The sequence below is a fragment of the Cherax quadricarinatus genome, chromosome 42 (genome assembly GCF_038502225.1).
Source record: "Cherax quadricarinatus isolate ZL_2023a chromosome 42, ASM3850222v1, whole genome shotgun sequence".
Taxonomy (NCBI): domain Eukaryota; kingdom Metazoa; phylum Arthropoda; class Malacostraca; order Decapoda; family Parastacidae; genus Cherax; species Cherax quadricarinatus.
This window is the reverse complement of record NC_091333.1, coordinates 24,398,308-24,419,298: the sequence shown is the minus strand read 5'-3', so window position 1 is coordinate 24,419,298 and position 20,991 is coordinate 24,398,308.

Below are 20,991 nucleotides of genomic sequence, written 5' to 3'. Positions count from 1 at the left end.
CTACGTGACAGCCTAGCTTGGCAGAGGGTCATCCACGCCCACCTTGCTTCAGCTGTTGTCTACGTGACAGCCTAGCTTGGCACAGGGTCATCCACGCCCACCTTGCCTCAGTTGTTGTCTACGTGACAGCCTAGCTTGGCACAGGGTCATCCACGCCCACCTTGCCTCAGTTGTTCTCTACGTGACAGCCTAGCTTGGCACAGGGTCATCCACACCCACCTTGCCTCAGCTGTTGTCTACGTGACAGCCTAGCTTGGCACAGGGTCATCCACACCCACCTTGCCTCAGCTGTTGTCTACGTGACAGCCTAGCTTGGCACAGGGTCATCCACGCCCGCCTTGCCTCAGTTGTTTTCTACGTGACAGCCTAGCTTGGCACTGGGTCATCCACGCCCATCTTGCCTCAGTTGTTGTCTACGTGACAGCCTAGCTTGGCACAGGGTCATCCACGCCCACCTTGCCTCAGCTGTTGTCTACGTGACAGCCTAGCTTGGCACAGGGTCATCCACGCCCACCTTGCCTCAGCTGTTGTCTACGTGACAGCCTAGCTTGGCACAGGGTCATCCACGCCCACCTTGCCTCAGTTGTTGTCTACGTGACAGCCTAGCTTGGCACAGGGTCATCCACACCCACCTTGCCTCAGTTGTTGTCTACGTGACAGCCTAGCTTGGCACAGGGTCATCCACGCCCACCTTGCCTCAGCTGTTGTCTACGTGACAGCCTAGCTTGGCACAAGGTCATCCACGCCCACCTTGCCTCAGTTGTTGTCTACGTGACAGCCTAGCTTGGCACAGGGTCATCCACGCCCACCTTGCCTCAGCTGTTGTCTACGTGACAGCCTAGCTTGGCACAGGGTCATCCACGCCCACCTTGCCTCAGTTGTTGTCTACGTGACAGCCTAGCTTGGCACAGGGTCATCCACGCCCACCTTGCCTCAGTTGTTGTCTACGTGACAGCCTAGCTTGGCACAGGGTCATCCACGCCCACCTTGCCTCAGTTGTTCTCTACGTGACAGCCTAGCTTGGCACAGGGTCATCCACGCCCACCTTGCCTCAGTTGTTCTCTACGTGACAGCCTAGCTTGGCACAGGGTCATCCACGCCCACCTTGCCTCAGCTGTTGTCTACGTGACAGCCTAGCTTGGCACAGGGTCATGCACACCCACCTTGCCTCAGTTGTTGCCTACGTGACAGCCTAGCTTGGCACAGGGTCATCCACACCCACCTTGCCTCAGTTGTTACCTACGTGACAGCCTAGCTTGGCACAGGGTCATCCACGCCCACCTTGCCTCAGCTGTTGTCTACGTGACAGCCTAGCTTGGCACAGGGTCATCCACGCCCACCTTGCCTCAGTTGTTGCCATACGAACCTAGTACACTGGACCAGTGTTTACTGTAGCTTCATAATTTGGGAGTATTACCCGATAATGGTTATGAACTGTAATTAAGAATTTTAAACTAGCACGTCCTACCCTGTAGCGCAGTATGACCCTTGCGGGTTTAATGCTAAGTTTTTATTACATAAATAATGAACTATAATTAATATATCGTCACCGTGTAATGTCAAGGGAACAAGAGTAATGAATATATAAGACTGTGGATTCACTGAACTAATATATGGCCAGAATTTAACCCACGACGTGGATCAGTGATAATACCATTAACCCAAAGCTATATCCACACCATAATTCCGAGGTCAATATCCTCATCATTACGTCGACCTTTAACCTATGTCCGCGTCCTCGGATAGACATTTTGATTAGACAAGAGTGTTAGGAAAATTAGGCAGAACACCGCCATACCTGAGACCAGCATTATTATAAGTTGTGTACGAATGGTATATAATACCGACAAGATGACGTTACTATATAAGCGCCAGGATCCTGTCTTCTGCTTCAGAATCTCCACGACTATGGTGCTGTTCGCACCTACTCCTAGGTTGAGGGACTGATTACCTCATCTTCTGTACACAGTTCTACTGTCTTCAAGTTATGTCCTAGAATTTGTATTGATAAAGCCACTGGATGGCGAAACGTCTACAATAAAGATACCCAGATGTTGCACATGTGTCTTAATCTCATTATTATAAGTGTATATGTGGTTTTAGCAGTAAATAGTTAGTCTTAGCAACGTCTGATAATTCCCTGATTTATTATACATTTTGTTTAGGTTATTTATAGGATTTTCATGATTAATATATTGCATATTCATGTCTTCTGTTTATCAGGATTATTTTATTTAATGTGTCAAGCAAATTGCTTTCACTGAAGCATTTTATTTCGTCCTTCGATGTTACAGTCTATTTGTGTTCTCAGTTGAGCTAATGTTATGGAATTATCCGTGTGGGAAATACTCGATTCCTTGAGAGCCTAAATTAAACTCCCTCTCAAGCGGTATACTAATCTGGGCGGAGGACAACATCAGGGATGCAAGTGTTGACAGGCGGACAACATACACTCTAAGTCTGTCCCAGACAACTTAAGGGGTTGGTCATACTAGCCAAAATAATGACTAATACCTAGATTATACCTGGAGAGGGTTTCGGGGGTCAACGCCCCCGCGGCTCGGTCTGAGGACAGGCTTTATGGTGAATCAGGGTCTGATCAACTAGGCTGTTACTGATGGCCGCACGCAAATTGACGTACGAACCACATCCCTGCTGGACAGGTACTGACTTTACGTGCCTGTCCAGTGTCTTCTTGAAGACAGCCAGGGGTCTATTGGTAATCCCCCTTATGTATGCTGGGAGGCAGTTGAACAGTCTCGGGCCCCTGAGACTTACTGTGTTGTTTCTCCTGCTGAGTCTTTGAAGGTGAGATCCTCTGACATTATCTCTCCCAAGTCTTTCACATTGCTTTTTCGCTCTATTGTATGGTTAGAATTTGTCGTATACCCTGATACAGTTTTAATTTCCTCGAGTTTTCCATATCTTTGTAGTTGAAATTTCTCTTCATTGAACTTCATGTTGTTTTGAGTGGCCCATTTGAAGATTTGGTTGATGTCCGCTTGGAGTCTTGCAGTGTCTTCGATGAAGGACGCTGCCATGACAATTCGGGTGTCATCTGCAAATGAAGACACAGAGCTATGGCTTACATCTCTGTCTAACCATAATAACAATGAATATTTGGAATACTGAGACCCCCAGTATTCTCTATATTCATTTTCCCTATTTACAATATTTTTTGTACCCCCTTTGCAGTGCTTCAACACACTGCTTTAGCGTCAGTTATGATCCTTCAAACATTCAGACGTTGAGCACTTCCCCACACTACCTCTTTCTTCTATCTTGGGTGTGTGTGGAGCGTGTGTGTAGTATGACAACACAAACACAGCATCACTTCTGATAAGTAAGGTGGGATCCCACATTCACCCGCCACAGCACCTCCTGCAGACTCTAGCATCCCTGTTGCTGCGTCCGCTAAAAATAATCCTGCTTCCACATGGCATTGTCCATCAATACAAAACAGTGCTACTATGGAAACCTTTGTGTTTCTGAATAACCTCCTTACAAGTACTTATCTGTCCTTATCTGTTGCCGTTTGTCTCCCTAAGACTACTTCCACCTGCCACAGGATACTCTACTACTAGTGGCAGGAACCACGTTTGCAGCCTCCACACACACACACACACACACACACACACACACACACACACACACACACACACACACACACATACACACACACACACCTCTTGAAGTTTTTCAGTAATCTGAGAAAGTCCCTGGCATTAACCCTGCAATAAATTTGTTCACCCTAGCTGGATCGGACCTGCCTTAAGACAAGACAGCTATACAGTTTATCCATCACCTCGCCTCTATCATGGAAACCTTTGTTAATCCCTTTAAACTCCTTATTGCTAATCCTGAAACCCTCGTATCTCCTCTGGAAACCCTCGCCTTGATCCTGGGTATCCTTGTCCCTTCCCTGGAAGACTTCGCCCCTTCCTTGAATTCTCTTATTCCTCATCTGTAAGACCCTGCTCCTTCTCTGGGAAACCTTGCCCCTTCGCTAGAAGACTTTGCCCTATCACTGGAAGACCTTGCCCTTTGCTAGAAGGCCTTGCCCCTTCGCTAGAAGACCTTGTTCCTTCGCTAGAAGAACTTACCACTTCGCTGGAAGACCTTGCTTCTTCGCTGGACTTTGCCCCTTAGCTGGAAAACATTGCCCCTTCGCTGGAAGACCTTGTCTATTCACTAGAAGACCTTGCTCCTTCACTGACAGACGTCCCTTTGTTGGAGGACCTTGTCCCTTGACTAGAAGCCTTTGTCCCTTCGCTGGAAGACCTTGCCCCTTACTGGAGTTTACCTGGAGAGGGTTCCGGAGGTCAGCGCCTTCGCGGCTCGGTCTGAGGCCAGGCCTCATGGTGGATTAGGATCTAATCAACCAGGCTGTTACTGCCGGCCACACGCAAACTGACGTATGAAACACAGCCCGGTTGGTCAGGTACTGACTTTAGGTGCCTGTCCAGTGCCTTCTTAAAAACAGCCTGGGGTACTGGAAGTCCTTGTCTATTTGCTAGAAGACCTTGCCCCTTCGCTGGAAGATCTTGTCCCTTCACTAGAAGCCTTTGTCGCTTCGCTGGAAGACCTTGCCCCTTCGCTGGAAGACCTTGCCCCTTCGCTGGAAGACCTTGCCCCTTCACTGGAAGACCTACCCATTCGTTGGAACACCTTACTCATTATTACATACACAGGTGTCATATGGTGCGAACTCCTGGTTGTAATATGGGCAAAATGGAGCAATTAAAATTCAACAGCAATATATGACTATAAAGTAGACACATGTGCAACACTTGGGTATTTTTATTGAGGAAACGTTTCGCCACACAGTGGCTTCATCAGTCCATACAAAGAAGAATGGTGAAGAACCGAAGGAGTTTGAGGCTATCAGTCCCTCAGCCTGGAGTCGATGCAATCAGTCCATCAATAAAGATACCCAAGTGTTGCACATGAGTCTAATTTATCAACTTGTCGGTTCTGTGAACCATTTATCTACAATATATGACTTGTATTTCCTTCACCAAATAAACAAGCTATTTTTTTTTTTACAATATATACAGTAATATAAGAGTGTGTGTACAAGACGGTGAATAAAGGAGGCAAAAATGCAAGTTCCAGAGAATGTGCCGTGAACGACCAGCAGCCAGGACAAGTCTGTCAATTCGAGTCTTACAAGTGAACCACATTGCTTCACGGCTTTGGTGGACTTGTCTGTGATTGGCCGATGAGCCGAAGCACTGATATAACGATGGGGCTGCTATTTATCGTTAAATCTTTAGTACTTGGTTTGTGAAGTGGGAGGCAGCCTATATGGGAGTGTGTCATAAGCCGAATGAAATGTAACATACTCATAGCATGCCACACTCCCACCCCAAAAGGTGCTCTATTAGCCGGGACTAAGCCTCCCCTCCATGGGTAGTGTGCCGCCATGGCACTAAACAATAATGGAACCTCTGTTCCTCTCACCTATCCTGCTCATTAAATAGTGTTCACCTCCAAGAGACTTCCTGTCAAACACAATTTAGAATGAGGCAGCAGACAGTAGAGCTAACGTAGGTTCAAGACACTTGTGACGGCAGCAAGTGTTCCCTCACTAAAACAAAACCTATAAACATTTTTTATACATAGGGGTAGTAAGCATAATGCTTACTACACATATAGTCCCTAACACATCCTAACCTATATACGAGATAAAGCATCTACCAGGAGTTTATCATTTCCGGGTGTATGGCGAATTGATAGGTTGTATGGTTGCAACATGAGACTCCAACTTATCAGTCGTGTATTATGACTCCTCATAGATGAGCGGGTTGTGATCACTGGAGACGGTGACCACATGAAGTGATTGCCCCAGGAAGACGTCATAATGCTCCAGTGCAAGTATCAGGGCTAGAGCTTCCTTCTCGATTGTGGAGTAGGTCCGTTGATGGGCCTGATACTTGGCTGAGTAGTACGCCACAGGCAGCAAACATTCTTCCTCGGACACTTGTAGAAATACTGCTCCTACCCCTGACTCACAGGCATCAACCCAAAACATAAAATGTTTTGAAAAATCGCTAGATACGAGAATGACATTTAGCACGATTAAATGTCTCTCGGCAATCTGGGGTCCACAAAAAATTAGTCTTATTACTCGTTGTTTCTGTTGCTCTTGGGTACAAATCTCTTCTCTGATGCCTTGCATATTGTTGTCACTCATTCCATCATCTCATTGACTGATTTCCCTGCCAGTTCTCTGTCCCACTGAACCTCGTGCAGGAAGTTACTCAAGCCTGTATAGTTCCCTTTCTTGTAGTTTGGCTTCCTCCGCTCTGCCCTTTCTGCTTCCCTCTGCACTAGTAACTCTACTATGTATTCAAAGCCCAGAACCACAACCACATGATCACTAGTTGCAAGGGGCCTTTCATACGTGATGTCCTCAATATCTGCACTACTTAAGGTGTATACTAGGCTAAGTCTTGCTGGTTCATCTTCCCCATCCCCCTCTCTCTCTAGTAGAGTCCCTAACTTGCTGATGCATCCTTACCCTCCACGTTTCTGGGCCCCCATGTGGCTTCAGGTTTTCCCAGTCGAATTCTTTGCAGTTGAAGTCACCCACAACCAGTAGCTTTGCTCTACCCATATGGTCCCTTCTAGCCACTTCATCCAGTGTGTCATCCATTGCTCTGTTAGTCTCATCATATTCTAGTCCTGGTCTCCTGTTATTCTGTGGTGGGTTATACATTACTGCAATTACCACCTTGGGATCTCCAGACTGAAATGTTTCTATTATGTAGTCTCATTTTTCTCCTCTGTCTTCTCTCTGCAGCTCCTCAGAATGTCATTGTTTTTCGATGAGCAGTGCCATTCCACCACCCTCTCTATTCACTCTGTCATTCCTCAAGATCTGATATCCAGTTAGAAAGATGGCATCTGCTATCATTCCGGTGAGCTTGCCTATTTCTTTGATGACGTTTTCAATCCCGTGTTTTTCTATCTGCTGTGTTTCATTGTGTGTCCTCCCATTGCTCTTCTGAAGCCCATGAATAAAGACTGACCTCACCCTCTCCTCCTCCCATTGCCTTTCTCTGTGTCTCTGGATCCTGTTTGTACATAGCCATTGCCTTCCTTATTTTTTGATGTAGCTCTTGGTGGTTTGGTTGTGCCTCTGCATGGGACCTGTCATCTTCTCTATCTGCACCCCCTCACTTACTGCTATCACTGCACCCAACAGCTCGCCCCCCTCATTCCTCAGCCTTGCTTGGTGGACTGATAGGGCCTTAGCATTAGTCTTGTCTCCTCCACTGGGCCCCTTGTTTAATAGGAGTGTACCTGTTTCAGATGCCATGTGTCCTATGGGTACTAGCCCTGTAACTTGCTTCAGCATATTTTTCTCATCTTCTAGAGCCCGTATCTTGGCTTCTGTGGCTTCAGCTCGTGACTCTTATTATCATATGGGAGTTCGATACGTGGATTAGGTAAGAAATACTCACGTAGGCTGTTATTACGTATAATTGCTGTTATGTGGAGTGAGCCCTTGCCAGCCGCACCTATCTCCTTGGCTACACTCGTATTACTGACTAGCCGGCTGCAGTACCCTATGTGAGGGGGCCTTTGAAATAGTGTCAGCTCAGCACAATATGAAAGACCGTGACTCAGGCAGAGACGGTTGGTCGTTGAGTCAACGGACGGTTACTGGTAACTGGTTACTACTACTGAGACTGGTAACTGGTTACTACTACTGAGAGCTCGGCGACGCTAACGTATGTCGTCCCGACATACAACTAATACAAACTAGAGATGGCAGGTATACGGCTTGGGCTGATTCTATACAATGTCAAAGTACACAACATTAAACATTATAACCTACATAAGTAGAACATGGGAATGGAAGCTTACGTAACTGAAATTGTAATGCAATACAAGGTATACTATAGTACAACTTAAAACTCAACAAATGAACAACAAACTCAACATTGAGATTACAAGTGATAAAAAAAAATTTTGATCGATCGATCTGTGTTCATGTGATCTACGGATTCTGAGGAAGGAATATATACAAAGAAAGAGTGTTTAACAGAAAGGCAGATTCGGTGCATGCAAATCTAGACTGTTAACTCTCAGAATGCGGAGAGAACACGAACACACAAAAAAAAAAATTCTTGAATACTGATAAGTTGATACTGTAATTATTCATCTATACAGGTTATTTACATTTAACCCCAACTCTGCTAGGGTAAGGTTGGCATATGCAGAATGGGTGTCATCTCTGGGAGGATCAAACTCTGTAGCATTGGCTAACTCATGCTGTATTTGAGGCAAATCTGAATTGGAAGTTACAAATGATACTTGAGGATTTCTCAATACCTGTCGTGTACGTAGGGAATAACGACATTCAGGTTGATCATCTGACTGAGTATCAGAGGAAGAGAGTACAGGATCAGGAGGATTGTCAGAGTCTGTCACATTAGTCTGGGTTGGAACATCATTATCATCACATACTAACTTCATATGATCCAAATGCGATTCTTTATACTGACCAGTACTAATATCTCTAACCTTATACTTATTACCAGTGATATGTTCAACTACTCGATAAGGACCAACAAACTTTTGATCAAGCTTTGGCATTGCAGACGTTTTGTTAAAATTAGTCAACATAACTCTCGAACCTACTTTGATTTTGGATGGCTTTACTCGAGTATTTGCGACTCTTGTAAATTCTGCTGTTGATTTATGAAGTGTTTCACGGATTCTTCTAAAAACACTTTGAGCTAAGCTGGTACGAGTTGCTATGAAATCATCAGGGTTGTAATTTGGTTTCGGATTAGAATATAACAACTCATAAGGCAAACGTTTATCTACACCATACAATGCATAATGTGGAGTGTCACCTATAGAAACATTGTAAGCAGAATTTATAGCACACTGCACATCAGGTATAACTTCATCCCAAGTTTCACTGTTGGGATTGATAGTGGCTCTCAAGACATCAAGTACTTTCTTATTGGTTCGTTCCGCTAACCCATTGCTGGCAGGATGATGAGGAACAATGGTGGATTTAGAGATCTTGTACAAGGTACACAAATTTTCAAGAATTTCATTACAGAATTCACCTCCATTATCTGTTACTAGGGACTTAGGGGTGGTATGCCTGCAGATAATGCGTTCTTTAAACGCTTTAGCTACTGTCTCGGCAGTCTTATCTGCAATAGGAACTAACTCACAATATCTGGTGAAATGGTCTACCATAACACACAGATGTTTGTTACCTTGGAGGGAACATTGGAAATTAGTTAACAAATCTAGCGCAACTCTTTCCCAAGGTTCACTAGTAGTTGGATACACTTGGATTGGATTAGGACCATTAGCATTGCCTTTATGTTGCATGCAGACACTACATTTCCTAACATACTCAGAAATATCAGTTGCCATACGAGGCCAAAAGTATTTCAATCTGGCTTGTTTTACTGAACGATCCATACCAGGGTGTGCAACACCTGGTACATCGTGAACTAGCTGTAAGGCTACATTCACTAGTGACTGTGGAATTACTAACTGGTATACTCTTCTGCTAGGAGTACCCAACTCGGCTGTTCGATACAGTAATTCTTGGTTCATGACAAAGTCACTGATGGGTGCTGGTGGCTTCACATTTAGAATAAGATCTTCCTGGAGCAGGAATCGAATCACACCAGACCACATGGGATCTGTTCGTTGAGCATTCTTTACATCTTCAGCACTAAATGGAGGGTCTGCAGTTACTATACTAACATGTCGCGATAAGGCATCTGCGACTACATTTGACTTGCCAGGTAAATGCTCAAAGGTGGGATTGAACTCTTGGATAGTCAAGGTCCATCTAGCTAACCTTCCAGTAGGTTGTTTGTTCTGGAATAAGGGTATCAGTGGAGCATGATCTGTCAAGACATGAACAGAGTACTGATAAATAATGTCTCGGAAGTGCTTTAAAGACCATACTATTGCTAAAGCTTCTTGCTCAGTTACTGTATAATTACGTTCAGCCTTTGTAAGGACGCGGCTAGCAAATGCAACTGCGTTGTACTTGCCATCGGTCTTCTGAGCTAGTACGGCACCTATGCCAATTGAACTAGCATCAGTTGTCAGATAGAAAGGCTTAGAAAAATCTGGAAATTTCAAAATTGGAGCAGATGTTAGCTTTTCTTTTAGAGTTTGGAATGCTCTTTCTTGACGGAAGGTTCAAACAAAAGGAGCATCTTTCTTAAGCAACTCAGTTAGAGGAGCAGCTATGGAAGAAAAATTGGCAATGAAAGATCTATAAAAACCTGCTAAGCCCACAAAGGATCTTACGGCATCAGCAGTTTTGGGAGTTGGAAAATTTAGTACTGCAGTTACTTTACTTTGGTCAGTCGTAACCCCTCTAGGAGTGACTACGTGACCAAGAAACTTAATTTCTGATCTGAAAAATTGACATTTTGACAGTTTGATCTTTAAATTGGCTTCTTCAAGCTTACCAAGTACTACATCAAGTCTTTTCAAGTGTGTATCCACGTCTTTAGACATGACGATTACGTCATCTAAGTACACCATAAGTGCATTACCTATGAGACCTCTAAAGATATTAGTCATGAGCCTTGAGAACGTGATAGGGGAAGATCGTAATCCAAATGCCATACGGAGGAAGTGATAATGACCTGTAGGAGTGGAGAATGCAGTTAGCTCTTGGCTGTCCTCGTGAAGAGGGACTTGCCAAAACCCTTGTAACAAATCCAGGGTTGAAAAGACTTTGTTATCTCCAATATTACGTAAAAGATCACCCAGTACAGGGAGTGGAAAGCGATCTGGAATGGTTTTTGCGTTTAACTTCCTAAAGTCAATTACTGGACGCCAAGTACCATCCTTCTTAGGTACTAGTATCAAGGGTGCATTCCAAGGTGAATTGCTAGGTGCAATAACTCCATCATCAAGCATTTGATTGATCAATTCTTCTGCGACAGCAACTTGTGAATGAGGCATTCTGTACGCAGGTATGTAGATAGGTCTAGTACCAGGTTCAAGTGGAATACGATGGGACAATAAGTTCGTTATACCCATCTTCTCACCTGGTAAAGCAATGGCTTTACGACGTTTGTTCAACAGAGTCAACAAACGCTTGACTTCATCTGGGAAGTCAGTGGGAGCTAAGTCTTTCTCCTCAACTGGTGGAACAGATTGATCCAGTGAAGTGGATGAGGTCTCCCCGGCAGAAATAGCACCGACCCACTGGTCAGGTGACAACTCATCCTCTACCTGAACAGGGTAAGGATAGTGAACAAGGTCAACAAGATTGGTATTTGCTCTAAGGCGAACACTGTGACCAGAAGTGTTGGCCAGGTAGAAATGGATCTTACTATCTCTTACAACATGTAAGGATGGTTCAACAAATAGACCTTTTACTTTGCAGGAATCACTGTCAACTAGGACGTTATCACCATCTGGAACACTAGGAACAACGACAGACACTCTAGTGAGAGCACTAGCCGCAACAGAAACGTCTTTCTGCAGACGGCATGTGACATCAACAAGAGATGGCATTACTAGTTGCAAGTAATTGTTTTCCGACAAGGCGTCCCCTGTGGAGAAACTACTACTCGAACTAGCAGGCATTGCAGGGATAGGTTGAGCACTCAAGGCAATCTGAGCGTCCTCGGACACTTGAGGCATCGGACTATCCTGCAAATCTGAAGGTATAGGTGGAACACTGATGGGAGTGACAGAATTACCAGTGCCTGACCGCTTGGGTACGCTACTGGAGAATGCATTAGCTTGTAAGGACTTAATCCGTACATCATACTCTGCAGCAGTATAACAGATTTCTGATCCAAGCTGGTAACCCCAGAATGGAACGATCAAGTCGTCAATTTGTGCATGCCATCGATAAGGGTCGAGCACAATGCGTAAGTCTCGCATGGAAGCAAATCCCAGTAGAAGGTCACCAGGGAAAGTAATCTGGTCGACAACAAAGAAGGAAACAGTGAAGTCTCTACCTTGGATAGAAAAGGTTAGGGAAGTCCGACCTCGGACACGCAGGTGAGAACCAGATACTCCACTAAGGGAGGACACAGGAGTCGGTTCTACGAGAAGGACATGTCGTAACTTCTTATCCTTAAACAAACTAGACCTAATAATATTGATTTGCGCACCAGAGTCCATGAACAATTGAACGGGCGCATTATAAACAGATGCTTCCACTATAGGGCCTATTGTTGCATTGGAAGTTATGTGCAAACAAAAAGGTGGATTATCATCAGAAAAGACTTGTTCTACTCCATCCCCAAAATCATCTATGTCAGAGACATGTGAAGCAACATCATCAGCAGGGTTGTCATTCTCGAGACTGCTTAAGGCTTCAAAGGAATTGTGAACGGGGATGGTGTACTCATTATCACCTACTGTCACCATGGGACGGTTTGACTGGGGCGCTCGAATTCCCCCGACTGGGAAGAACGAGCCTGGTTCTGGTTAGTTTGATAATTGAAAGAATGAGCCTGGTTCTGGTTATTTTGAAAACCACGAGATCTGTTTCCTCGACGGGTTCTGCGGTTGGAACGACCACTGAAAGACCTAGAGTACTGAAGGTTATAGAGAGCATTACACTCAGATGTGTCATGTCCATGTATTCTATGATAAGTACAGTAGGGAAGATCTGAGTACTCATCATCAGTACGACATCTCTTAGGGTAACTATCAGGACAATTAATTGCAATATGTCCACGGAAACCACAGTTATAACAATTCCGCCGACTATGGTTACTGAATGTACTATGAATACTACGAGGTGTATAACGACTCTGTACACTGGTTCTTGGTGATCTCTGAGATGGTTGACGACTACGATTTGTCTCTGTGGCGCAAACAAGAGGTGGTGCAGACTGAGGCATATGTGTGACATTACTTTTAATACAAGGGAAAGTACCCTGGGGGCACAAGGAACATACATGATTTAAGGCTGTAAGTGGTTCCATCGTTACAGTTGGAGGATCAGCCTCATAAGCACACACAGAAGCAGGTGGCATTAGTTCTTTAATTGCTCCAAAAGCTGCTATTTTAGCAATTGATTCTGTAAATGGTTTAGCCTCGTCAGGGAGAAAAGATGATGATTGGACAGCATTGATAAATGATGATAAAAGTTTGTCTAATCTAACAGCAAATGCACTCAACGATTCAGTACTCATGGGTGTAGCATTCACTAGTTCTCTAAGAACGACATATGGATCAGCTGTTTTTACTGGGACAAGGAAAGAACGAATCAGTTCCTCATATTGTGACCACTTAGTAAGATTCCTGAAGTCTCGCATATCGAGGAGATCAACAACGTGAACAGCAGCAGGAGACCGATAAAGAGCTTCTTTAGCAAGTCTGATAAGGCTTTCCTCTGAAGGAGGACCTTCAGCTAGAGCACTAGCACGAGAACGAATGGCTGCAAACCATGCTTCAAGACTATGTACATGGCCATTGAATAAAGGTAACGCATCAAGGGAATCACGAATATAACTATAATATCTCGGTGTCTGGGTCGGTCTGTCAGTCGCTAAGAAACTGTGAGGACTGATGACAGGAGCAGCAATAGTCTGAGAGGTCTGAGTGTCGACATTCACTAAAGTATCACTTGACGGTATGTGAGACATAATGGCAAAGTAACACGAGAACAAATAAGGCAAAAATAATGAACAATAAAAATGATATAAAATTCTAGAATTGAAATGAAAAGATATACAACTAATTCTGCAGAATAATGTCTAAATACACTGCAAGAGGAAGGAAAACTCAATTTAAAGGACTATTGACCAAGAAAAAAAAATTTACATTGAAATATACAAGTAAAAATATTACTGGAGACTGAATTAAATGCAAAATGAGCTGTCTTTACTCTTGCTAATAAAAAAATTAATTAATTAAATTATTTAAATCAATGTGAAAGTGTAAAATAAAATTATTAAATTGTTAACTGGGAATTTAAGTATTTTCTAAGAATGCATAGACAAAATTAAAATAATTCATAAAAATATCAATAAAAGAAAAGAATTCACTGCAGAACAGTTCAACAAAATAATTCACTTCAGAACAAGTGCAACAAAATAAGGTGTAGAAACAATCACTGCAGTAATAAAGTGTCACTGGGAAAACTCAGGTAAAATAATGAATTAAAATATGAAGACCAAAAAAATAAACTGATTGAACACTTTAACTCTTAATTGTAAATTAGACAAAACAATTTACTCAAACAGAGTAAGAAAACACTTTACGTTAAAAGTAATTGAAATTACATCAAGAGTGAATTTGTTCAAGAAATTACAAAAATATGAAGAAAATAAAACACAGGAACAAAACAGGTAATATAACACTTACAGTGACGGAGCACACTTCATTAAAATATATTCTTACAACAAAATCCTGCTGTGGATACAACAAAATCTTGCTGTGACTGATACGACAAAAATTTGCTGGCAAAAATAATGGTACACAGTCTGCGAAAAAATTAGAGGAATGAGACACTGCTGGCATACGAAAAAAAAAGACACACATGGAAATAAATGGAAAATTTGGTATACTGGGGTAAATATCACTGCATGAAATACAATGACAATGGAGAATACAACGCTGAAAGAATACAATAAAAAATAATTGAATCACTTCACACAGAGTGACTGACTGGTACACTACACAATAATACTTACTACAGACGAGTAGCAGAAGAAAAACACAGAATAAAAAAAATTATAAGATAAGTGAAAACACTGAAAAATATTGTAAAAAATAATGAGTCAAAGAATACTGCGTTTACACTGAAAACACAAGGTTTAGAGTACACAAGAAATTTACTATAAATGTCTCACACACGCAAATGTCTTTAAATGCAAGAAAAATGTCTCAAGAAAATTATCACTGGAGTCTGGAGTAGTAGACGGGCGGTGAGGGCTGACGTCACCTACACTCACTGTTGTCGGAAGAATGCGCGTTCTCGTAGAACTCACATAATTGGGTTGTCGTTGGCGCCAGCTACAATCTCTTGACCAATTATGTGAGCCAAAACAGTACTAGGACCCGGTACAAGGGTGCAAACAACCACAGGTAGATGGGTGGATGGCTGGTGGTGGTGGGAGAGAGTGGTGGTGGGAGAGAGTGGTGGTGGGAGAGAGTGGTGGGTGTGACTCTCGCTGGGGTACTGTCGCGCACCCCCCTCTACCCACGAAGGTGGCTTGATAACCCACTCTATGCCACAGGAATGGTGAAAACCACTCTTAGCATCCAACAGGGAGCACAAAGCGATATAAACAATAATTCAGAGGAACTTGGCTTACTTCTTACTGCGTGGCTTACTTCTCTCTCTCAGCTGGGTTAGAAGCTGGGTTGGCTGACTGGCTTACCCCACGAGAATGGCTGACTGGAAGACGGGTAACGATGCACAAAGCACGGAGGAGCAGTTGGATGACAGGAGACAGGCTGGATGATAGGCTGACTGGCGTTCACTTCCACAGTCTGGCTTACTGACTGGCTTAATTGCAAAATCCGGGTCAACCCCTCGGAGATTGAAGCAATTAGCACACGAACTAAGCCAGGAAGCTTGAAACGGCTGCAACAGGCTTGCAGGCAGTAGGTAGTGAGTGAGGGTAGTAGCTGGTGGCTGGAGGGTGTGAGGGGAGGGCGGCTGTCTGGAGATTCACCTTTGACCCTGCCGGCTACTCACAACAGTCTTCAAACGCCTTGAATTACCCTTAAAAACGTAAATCCACGCTCCACACCGCTGTACACCATTTATCATGTGGGAGTTCGATACGTGGATTAGGTAAGAAATACTCACGTAGGCTGTTATTACGTATAATTGCTGTTATGTGGAGTGAGCCCTTGCCAGCCGCACCTATCTCCTTGGCTACACTCGTATTACTGACTAGCCGGCTGCAGTACCCTATGTGAGGGGGCCTTTGAAATAGTGTCAGCTCAGCACAATATGAAAGACCGTGACTCAGGCAGAGACGGTTGGTCGTTGAGTCAACGGACGGTTACTGGTAACTGGTTACTACTACTGAGACTGGTAACTGGTTACTACTACTGAGATTATTTCTTCTTCTCTGCCTCCATCCTCTTCTCCATTTTCACTGAAAGCTCGCCTAGTTTGCTTTTCCACTATTGTTCCATCCTTTTACATTGCTCTTCCATCCATTCATTCTTTCCAGACCCCTCTTCCTCTAAACCCCTATGTCTTCGACTTCCCCTCTTCGTCTCCCTTTTTTTATTTTTTTGTAATGCGTGTGTGTGCTGTTTATGTGTGTGTGTGTGTGTGTGTGATTGTACTCACCTAGCTGAGGTTGCAGGGGTCGAGTCCTAGCTCCTGGCCCCTCCTCTTAACTGGTCGCTACTAGGTCACTCTCCCTGAACCGTGAGCTTTATCATACCTCTGCTTAAAGCTATGTATGGATCCTGCCTCCACTACTTCGCTTCCCAAACTATTCCACTTCCTGACTACTCTGTGGCTGAAGAAATACTTCCTAACATCCCTGTGATTCATCTGCGTCTTCAACTTCCAACTGTGTCCCATCTCTAGAACATCCTGTCTTTGTCCACCTTGTCAGTTCCTCTCAGTATTGTGTGTGTGTGTGTGTGTGTGTGTGTGTGTGTGTGTGTGTGTGTGTGTGTGTGTGTGTGCGTGTGTGTGTGTGTGTGTGTGTGTGTGTGTGTGTGTGTGTGCGTGTGAATGTGTATTGTCATGTAGGGGGGTATTGGAACGTAATGGATAATTGTTGAATTCGGAAGTAATTGAGGAATATGTGAGTAATTGGGAGGGAGTATGTAGGAGGGAGACAGGAGTGAGCAGGAAGGAGGCAGGCAGGTAGGTATAACAGGTCAGTGGTGACCACCACCACACTCTCATTAACTCGACTCACTACCGTATGACTCGCCCACTCTTCAAAATAAAGTATAAGAAATAGATAACGGGGACAGGGAATATTACTATTCCATTCAAACACATTTTATTTTTAAGTCCTTGTACAACAATATATTTGGGAACAGGAGAACATATTTGGGGTTTAGATAAATGGTGATGGTACATATAAGCAGTGAGACAGGGAATACAATCAGCTGACGAAACAGAATAACTTACAATATAGTTCAGAGGATAGTTCACCACAGGAACTAAGCCACAGGTCCCAAGACCTACACAGCACGAGTACTGCTCCAAGCCAGTACTCTGCCCAATGTCTCCAACAGAGTCTCCTCCTGAGACTCTCCAACTCAGCTCTGCACACAGGCCAGAGTTCTGCTCAACTCCCTGATCATGCTGTTCCTTGGGCTTATATGATCCTCTAAGCACCCCGTTCCCCATTAGGCGTAGACCACATGTTACGACCTGACGCTGAGGTCTGATGCCATCAAGAACAAAAAACCTCAGACTTAAACCAAAAGGAGTGTCTGACAGCCATTTGCCAAGGCAAGGTGTGACCATATAATTGGTTAAATTAGGTCTCCCTTATCGACCTACCATAGTTGACCTACATCACACCAAGCATAGTTGACCTACATCACACCAAGCATAGTTGAACTACATCACACCAAGCATAGTTGACCTACATCACACCAAGCATAGTTGACCTACATCACACCAAGCATAGTTGACCTACATCACACCAAGCATAGTTGACCTACATCACACCAAGCATAGTTGACCTACATCAAACCAAGCATAGTTGACCTACATCACACCAAGCATAGTTGAACTACATCACAGTATGTGTGTTTGTATGTTTGTGTGTATGTGTGTGTGTGTATGTGTGTGTGTGTGTATATGTACGTAAGTGTGTGTGTGTTTGTGTTAGTGTGCTCACCGAATTGTACTCACCTAATTGTGGTTGCAGGGGTCGAGACTCAGCTCCTGGCCCCGCCTCTTCACTGATCGCTACTAGGTCCTCTCCCTCTGTGTGTGTGTATGTGTGTGTGTGTGTGTGTGTGTGTGTGTGTGTGTGTGTGTGTGTGTGTGTGTGTGTGTGTGTGTGTGTGTGTGTGTGTGTGTGTGTGTGTGTGTGTGTGTGTGTGTGTGTGTGTGTGTGTATTTGTGTGTGCATGTGTGTTTTGTGTGGGTGTTGAGTGTGTGTTGCGTGTTATGCGCAATGTATGTTGGGTGCAGTGTGCGTGTGTTTGTGTGTGTTTTGTATGTTGTCTGTGTTTTGTGTGTGCATATGTGTGCGTGTGTGGGAGGGAGGTCGAGAGAGGTTTACACTGGAAAGACAGAAAGATTAACACCACCATGTGTTTACACTGGGAGAGTAGAACCATCAAGATTAGCATGTGTTTATTCAGGGAGGGTAGAACCATCAAGACTAGGATGTGTTTACACTATAAACCAATAGCTCTAACGTCCCACACCATAAAAATTTTTGAAAGAGTGCTAAGAAGCACGATTGCATACCACTTGGATTCCCAAAAACTACACAATCCAGGACATGGGTTCAGGGCAGGTCGCTCCTGCCTCTCGCAACTACTAAACCACTATGATATGGTCTTGGATACACTGGAAGAATAACAGAATGCAGATGTAGTATACACAGACTTTGCAAAAGCCTTTAACAAGTGCGATCATGGCGTAATAGCGCACAAAATACGTGCTAAAGGAATAACTGGCAAATTGGGGAGATGGATCTTCAACTTCCTAACCAATCGAACACAAAGAGTAGTGGTAAACAGAGTTAAATTGGAGGCTGCCATAGTGAAAAGCTCCATGCCACAAGGCACACTATTAACCCCCATTCTGTTCCTCATCCTCATATCAGACATAGACAGAGATGTAATCCACAGCACCGTGTCATTCTTTGCAGACGATACTAGGATCTGCATGAGATTGTCATCCACTGAGGACACAGTTAACCTCCAGGAAGTTATAAACAAAGTTTTCCAATGGGGGATAGAAAACAATATGGTGTTCATTGAAGATAAATTCTAACTACTCCGTTATGGAAAACTGCAGGAGATAATAACTAGAACTGAGTATACTACAAACTATAATTATACAATAGGGCGAAAAAAATAATGTGAGGAACCTGGGAGTGGTAATGTCTGAGGATGTCACTTTTAAGGATAACAACAGTGAAACAATCACAACTGCAAAGAAAATGATATGGTGGATAATGAGAACGTTCAAAACGAGAGATGCCAAGCCAATGATGATCCTTTTCAAATCACTTGTTCTCTCTAGGCTGGAATACTGCTGTACATTACAATATGACAGGAAATCTTGAGTCTATTGACTTTCTTGATACGGTTTAGGATTGCTTTTTAGAACAGGTTGTGACAGAACCAACTAGAGGAAACAATCTGCTTGACTTGGTTCTTGCCAACAAAGATTCATTAATTAATAATCTTGAGGTTAATGATGAGCTTGGGGAAAGTGATCACAAATCACTTAGTTTTAATATATCATGGAATTACCCAGATAACTGCAATCAAATCTCTGTCCCAGATTTTCGCTTGGCCGACTTCATACGACTGAAAAATTACTTGGGTGGGCTAAATTGGGATGTCCTGACTATGGGTCAGGTAGGTGATCTTGGTTGCCAATATGACGTTTTTCAGAGCATGGTTCTAGCTGCCCAAACAACTTTTGTTCCGAGTAGGGAAATTAGATCTAACAAAAATGATCCCAAATGGATGAACAATAGCTTAAAACATCTCATTGGTCAAAAGAGAGGCATATAAAGGCGTATCAAGAGAGGGGATGGGCAGTTAAGAAATCAATATATTCAAATAAAAAGAGAAATAAAAAAAGGAATAAGAAAAGCAAAAAGGGATTATGAGGCTAAGGTCGCAAGGGATTCAAAGACTAACCCAAAAGGCTTCTTTCAGGTATGCAGAAGTAAGATTAGGGACAAGATTGACCCACTTAAGAGTAACTCTGGTCAGATCACTGACAATGATAAGGATATGTGTGAAATACTAAATACCTACTTCCTCTCAGTTTTCACCCAGGAAAGTACTAGCGATATTCCTGAAATAATAGATTACGTAGAACAGGATGATAATAAACTATGTACGATAGCGGTAACTAGTGACATGGTCTTCAGACAAATAGAGAAACTAAAACCTAACAAATCCCCAGGTCCTGATGAACTGTTTGCAAGGGTGTTAAAGGAATGTAAAGAGGAACTTAGTATACCTTCGGCTAATCTTTTTAACATATCACTACAAACTGGCATAGTGCCTGATAAGTGGAAAATGGCAAATGTAATACCTATTTACAAGGCAGGTGACAGGTCCTTGGCTTCGAACTATAGAACATAAGAACATAACATAAGCAAAGAGGAACACTGCAGGAGGCCTGCTGGCCCATACTAGGCAGGTCCTTTACAATTCATCCCACTAACAAAACATTTGCCCAACCCAATTTTCAATGCCACCCAAGAAATAAGCTCTAATGTGAAAGTCCCACTCAAATCCAACCCATCCCACTCATGTACTTATCCAACCTAGATTTGAAACTACCCAAAGTCCCAGCCTCAATAACCCAACTAGGTAGACTGTTCCACTCATCAACTACCCTATTTCCAAACCAATACTTTCCTATGTCCTTTCTAAATCTAAACTTATCTAATTTAAATCCATTACTGCGGATTCTCTCTTGCAGAGACATCCTCAAGACCTTATTAATATCCCCTTTATTAATACCTATCTTCCACTTATACACTTCGATCAGGTCTCCCCTCATTCTTCGTCTAACAAGTGAATGTAACTTAAGAGTCTTCAATCTTTCTTCATAAGGAAGATGCTATGTATTAATTTAGTCATCCTACGCTGAATGTTTTCTAACGAATTTATGTCCATTTTGTAATACGGAGACCAGAGCTGAGCTGCATAATCTAGGTGAGGCCTCACTAATGATGTATAAAGCTGCAGTATGACCTCTGGACTTCTGTTGCTTACACTTCTTGATATAAATCCCAGTAATCTATTTGCCTTATTACGTACGCTTAGGCATTGCTGTCTTGGTTTAAGGTTGCTGCTCACCAT